Source organism: Carassius auratus, chromosome 4 (genome assembly GCF_003368295.1).
Source record: "Carassius auratus strain Wakin chromosome 4, ASM336829v1, whole genome shotgun sequence".
Lineage (NCBI taxonomy): Eukaryota > Metazoa > Chordata > Actinopteri > Cypriniformes > Cyprinidae > Carassius > Carassius auratus.
In genome coordinates, this window is record NC_039246.1 from 11,994,511 (window position 1) to 12,000,514 (window position 6,004).

The 6,004-nt window shown below is 35.6% G+C and overlaps 1 long non-coding RNA gene across 1 annotated transcript; it reads left to right on the forward strand.

Annotated features, from left to right (window-relative positions):
- Positions 1 to 916: 916 nt before the first annotated feature.
- LOC113056223 (uncharacterized) lies at positions 917 to 4,014 on the forward strand. The gene is made up of 3 exons (XR_003277676.1): positions 917 to 1,029; positions 2,914 to 3,141; positions 3,838 to 4,014. It is a non-coding gene; the product is annotated as an uncharacterized LOC113056223 (long non-coding RNA).
- The last annotated feature ends 1,990 nt before the right edge of the window (positions 4,015 to 6,004 follow it).

A 6,004-nucleotide genomic window follows, 5' to 3' on the forward strand; every position in this document is an offset into this window, starting at 1 on the left:
GGTGAAGATTCAGAATATCACATGAAATGCAGAATTGCATTTAATCTTGTTGAAAAGACTATTTCACCTGCTGAAACTCGATGAACGACCATAAATGTGACTACACTTATTAACTTTAAAACCAGTTGTGCAAAAGTGCAAAAGCAAAAGTATTTTTGCTCATGTAAGGAGTAACAGAATTCACTTTCAAATCAAAGAGTTTTCTGTTGGTCAACATGGCAAATCCAACTTGAATTTGGTAATGGTAAATGTGCATACACCTTTAAAGGAATAGTTTACCAAAAATTTTAATTCTGTCATTACTTACTTACCCTTATGTTATTCCAAACCCGTAAGACCTTTGTTCATCTTCAGAACAGAATAAAATCTGAGAGCCTTCTATCCCTGCATAGACAGCAATGCAACTGACATGGTCAAGGCCCAGTAAGGTAGTAAGTGCATGCTTTTCTGCAAAGAGAACAAAAATAATTACTTTATTCAACAATTTCTTATTTTCCTTGTCAGCATTCGAAGCACATTCAAAAAAGATTACCGTGACGCAATGTGCTATTTTTTTTTTCTTTGAGCACTACAGGTTTCTCGTAGCTTTGTAAAGGTGAGGTTGAACCACTGATGTCAAATGGACTATTTTAATGATGTCCTTACTACTTTTCTGGGCCTGAAAACATTCAGAAAGCTCTTGATTTCATGAAAAATATCTTATTTTGTGTTACAAAGGTGAACGAAGGTCTTACAGGTTTGAAATGACATTAACATTAACAACATATTTTTGTTGTTGTTTTTCGTTTTGGGTGAACTATCCCTTGAATGCTTTTACTATTCTTCTTATCCCAGCAGGGTTGTATTTCTTGAAAAGCATAACCACTGTGTTTTTTTCTGTTTCTTTTTGTTTCAACAGCCCAAGATTGCATCTGCTCACACTATTGGCCCAACTAACGGAGGGGGCGGGACTATTTGTTTGTCCAGACAATGGAAACGGTTGAAACGTTGGCCGAGGAATTGAAGGAGGGACTCGTACTCAACTGTGTGGTTTGTTTCTCTATTCTCGCATGTCCTTATGTGTGAAATTCTTACATGTTCTTACGTTCGCCTTTCTCTGAAAACAAAGAAATTATTAACAGTCCTCACCTCCACTGGAACTTTAGCGTGGCACGTTCATAAAGCAGAGAGGAATTATTTTTTTTCCCCCACATCCTTCAATTAAACATTGGCTGAGTTAAACTGAGTCATCTACTGTATGTCAGACGATCCTCAATCTCTCAGCGTCTTTGAACCCATCAAAAAATAAAATGACAACATCTTGTCAAGGAAGTTGAAAGATCAGAGGACTTTGGTTTTTAGAGATAAAATCACTAGGGTCTGTCACCATTTCACAGAAGTTCTAGCTTTCACCAAGAATGTAATGAGTGCATGTTGCCCATTTTTTTTTTATTTGTAACGTACCTTATCTTCCCACAACAGATCTTTGCTAATCGGTGCCTCTTTCTTGAGTCACGTCTCAGTACTCGTCTTGTATACATAATAATCATACCTCGCCTTATAAGAAATGAACTGTAATACTGATTAAGTTTAGGGATTAGTTTTTTCTTGAAGTGCAACAAAGTGTGAAGTTTCAGATAACACTCTGTTCTGCATGAAAGGAACATTTGATCATATTATATAGTTTTTTTTTTTGAAGCGGAAAGAGAAAAAAAGATCACCAATGAAAAGTCATTGCCCATTAAAGTCAGGCAAAATTACTCGGGTTGCATTAAGAAGCTTTAAAAAAGAGAGCGATATGTATCATGCATGTGGAGATGCATAAACATGACGGGGCAGCTTAAGTAGAAAATGAGATCTGATGCCTTACTGAAGAAGAGACCTTGTGCTCAGAATGCATTTAAATTTAAATATTCATATCATTATAATCCAGAGGAATATGTAACGACTGTATGATATTTTATTGAGGAGGTTTTAAAAATGAATGCTGTCCCAACTCCTTAATAAAAATCCTGCCAAAGCTCTTAGTAGTCACACTGAAGGCGTTCCTCTTTGGTGTCATGCCAGTCAAGTCTGCTACAGGTCCTTGGGTGCTTTGCCCGGGCCCCACACACACTCTCTCTCACAGGAAGTCTTTCTTCTATCTGTATTTACTTCTTTCTTTGAATAGTCAGATTGTTCTTGTGCATGTATATTTTCAGAAAAACATGTCATAGAGTGGATGCACATGACAACCTTGTGTGTGTTCATTCCCACTGTCACACACGCATGTATACTTTGCTGTCTGAATGGCAATATGTCATAGACTTTAATTTAGAGTTTTTTAAATATAATATAATAATCTTATAATATAAAAGTAATAATAATGGCTACAAAATAACCTTAAAATCATTTAAATATTAAAATATTGTATTTTATATAGTATTTTATATGCACACCTTTAGAATTTTTTTTAATTAATATAATATAATGCAAATAAAATATTCATTTTTCCCATTTTAAAAATCATTTTTAGAATCCAAACACCGCTACTTACCATGTTTATAATGGCACAATATATAGAATAAGTACCATGAATATATTAAAATAACAATAAAAAAAGAACATCAAATTGCATACAAAATATGAAAGTATGCATTATTTTTATTTAATTATATATTTTATGTGCTCTGTTTACATTTTCTGGTGAAAAAGAATATGTAGTTAAATTATTATAAATGAATTCTTATTTCAACTACTTTTGAGACAGTTTTGGTAGATTTTAAATATAAAGATTAAAGTTCTCCATGTGCTTCTACATTTGTGAGCATCCACAAAAATACCAGGTTTACTTCATTTCATTTTTGAACACTGTTATAAAACTAGGGGCTCCATGCATATGGCAGTACAGCTGCCTCTGCACTCATTGTAACGCACTGTCTGTTTGTGGTCCAGGTGTGATGTGGAGTCGGTGCAGTGGTCTCCTGTTGTGTGTGAGGTGCGAAAGGCACTGCACACTTCTTGAGGAGTTGAGGACAGATTGAGTTCTGTACTGCTGAACAGCTGTCATTCCCTGCTCACTGTCAGACAACATTCAGGGACGCCTGGGGTTCTGACAGCTCTACCACCATCCACAACGTTTATTTATCTGAGGAGGAGAAAGAGAAGCTGGAGTGGATGATGGTAAGAGATGTACAGTTACAGTATGTGAAGAATGGCATTTCATGCCTAAATGAAAACAAAGCTGGTTTTCTGTCAATCTTAAGTCAACCAGTGTTATTTTAGTATTATTGAGGTACTATTATATACTTAATACTTTTAATCAGTTTTTTTATTTTTATAGTCTATTTATTTACTTTTTTTTTTAATCATTTTTTGTTTTCTTTTGTAGTTTTATTTATTTCAAATATGTCCATATAGTTTTTATTAATCATTATTTTAGTTTTAGTTTTCACATCAACTGAAAATAAATATAGTGTAGCTGAAAAGTGCTACATTTGCAGCTAGATAAAATTAATTCATGATTATTTTATTTCAGTTTTATTTTGTTATCTGCAGTATAATTAACCCTGTATCTAACCCTGAATTCAGCACCATCCAAAAGCTATTTAATTTTTCATGTTTATAATTATTTAATGTTCATAATGCCATAATGTATACAGTATGTGTGTGTGTGTGCGTGTGTGTGTATATATATATATGTGTGTGTATGTGTGTGTCATACAATGTCATATTGAAGTTTTAATTGAGTAGCCGTTTTAATTGAAAGTGATCTTTTTTGACTGAAAACTTCAGATTTTGCATACTTTTAGTTGACTGTCCATTGTTTAACTTCCTCTTGATCACCCTATATTCACGCTCAGATTCTCACACCTCCAGCTCAGCGTTGATATCTGTTCAGAGAGCGGCAGAGGGAATGAAAGAATGGAAGGAGGAGGTGCAAAGAAGAGGAGGAGGTAAAAATAAATTGCATTCCCCTCCTAACAGGGAGCCTTCACTAATTATGCTGTTTGAGTCCTCACAGAAGCCAAGTCTTCTAAATAGACCTGTGCTCGGTGAACCCTGAGTCGGGGGGTTCCTGGCGGTGCCCAGCCGGCTCGGCTGCCCTACTTCCTGTCGTTAATTATCTTTTGTTTGCCCTTGATAATCCGCGGCCCGCCGTGCCCGTAATGAAAGCTCTGAATCACCGCTAAGTGTAAAAAACAATGGCATTGTCATTACCACATCATCAGCGCATTATAAATAATGAATGAAACGTGCATTAGGCAGACAGAGGGAGAGTTTATGAAAATGACTTGTGAGAATAGATTAAATTACAACTATTATTACTTTTCCTTTTGATGTAGTGCATCAGAGTAATTACAAAATTGTATAAAAAGGGATTCCATTCTCCGCAAGCGGTATAAAAATCAAATTTATGTTACGAGGGAATTGTGTCTCGAGTTGACAGTACTTAATGTATTATTTTAAATAACATTTTCTTAAAAACATCCCTTTTATATTCAGAAGGACATCATTAGGATGAGAATAAAGCATTCATTTTCCACTTGGCCAAACGTAAATGCGATCCATGCGCGCGTGTGTGTGTGTATAAACGCGTGGCGACGAATAAAACCCTTCGTGTGATAAGCAGCCATTAAATGTTGGCCTGCTGCATTCTCGTCCCTGATTTTGCTTTACGATCTTCATAAATCTGTCTGCAGAACTTATCAAGTCACAACGATAGATTGCTTTGGGCCATTAGTTTGCCGTAGCACCTTGTCCTTTTTGGCGGGAAATGTGCATCGGCTATGGATTAGAGTTTCATAAATCTGATTTTGATGCTCAGGGTCTGGTCACAGATGCAAAACGAAAAAGTCAACACTGTTTTTCCTGATCAGCTTGGGATTATCTCGTCGGAAATGGTAATCGACAATGAGATGACATCCTCTCCGACAATTCGTCATTTGTTCATGGAAGTTTTCACACTGTGGAAATGATGTTATTACTGGTTTGGTGCATTGTGCGGGTGTAATGTGCTATTTGCCATGCCAGGCCTGGGTTTTGCAGATGGAAATTAAAGGGAGAAAATTGCTACTAACTACTCAATTACAGCGCTTGATGGTTACGCTGACCTCGGTTGGCAGCAATGGCAACACCGGGCCAATCATGTGGCCCAGATGGCATTAAATTAGAATAGGAAAAGAGGACGATTGCACATATTCATTGCACAAAAGACATTTGAATTACCTCGGACGCTTCGGCTTGATATCGAACAATTAAGTGCAGTGATAGGATTTTATGGGACAGTTTAGAGGCAACGTGCATACAGGAATCCAGAATTGGCTTTAGATTTCAAATCTGTCAATTAAAGGCCTTCTTATTATTCCCCAACTGGTAACTCTGGTGTTTACCATTTATTTAATAGCTTTATTTTATGTACTTACTTCAAGATGAGGGAAAGAGCTGGAGTATATAAGAAGGAGTCTCATATGAAACTGGCAGCGACCGTCATACATAACAGATTACCCAGGAGATGGTCCGCCAAACTTATTTTCATATAAATCAATTATAGATCTCGGTATTGGGTCGCTTCTTCCTTGGGCCAACAGTTGTTTGTATTCCACCTTTAGTGTTGATTACATCATGATGTGTGTACATAGCATATATTATTTATATTGAAATTCTGCACGGAAGGATTTACAATTACTGAAGGCACTGGACTGATTAATTCCATTGAGTTTTGCTGTCGTGTTGCTGCCATGTGAAAGTCATCATTTGAAGTCATTTTCTCTGAAGCCTCATCTCTTTAGACTGATAAAGTGAATTTATGATAAGTGTTGTGATTCTTATATAGTTTTTTAGCTGTGTATCTCTTATCTCCCTAGATTGTTCATATACATAAAAATTTACCAATACTTCTTGGAATACTTTTTGTTTTTATGTTTGTATTTCTGAATTTTTTGTCACATTTAGGTAACTATAAACAAAAACATAAGCAATATATAACTTTTTTTTATATATATACTATTTTTCATTTATAGAAATAATTGTATGAAATAGGTGT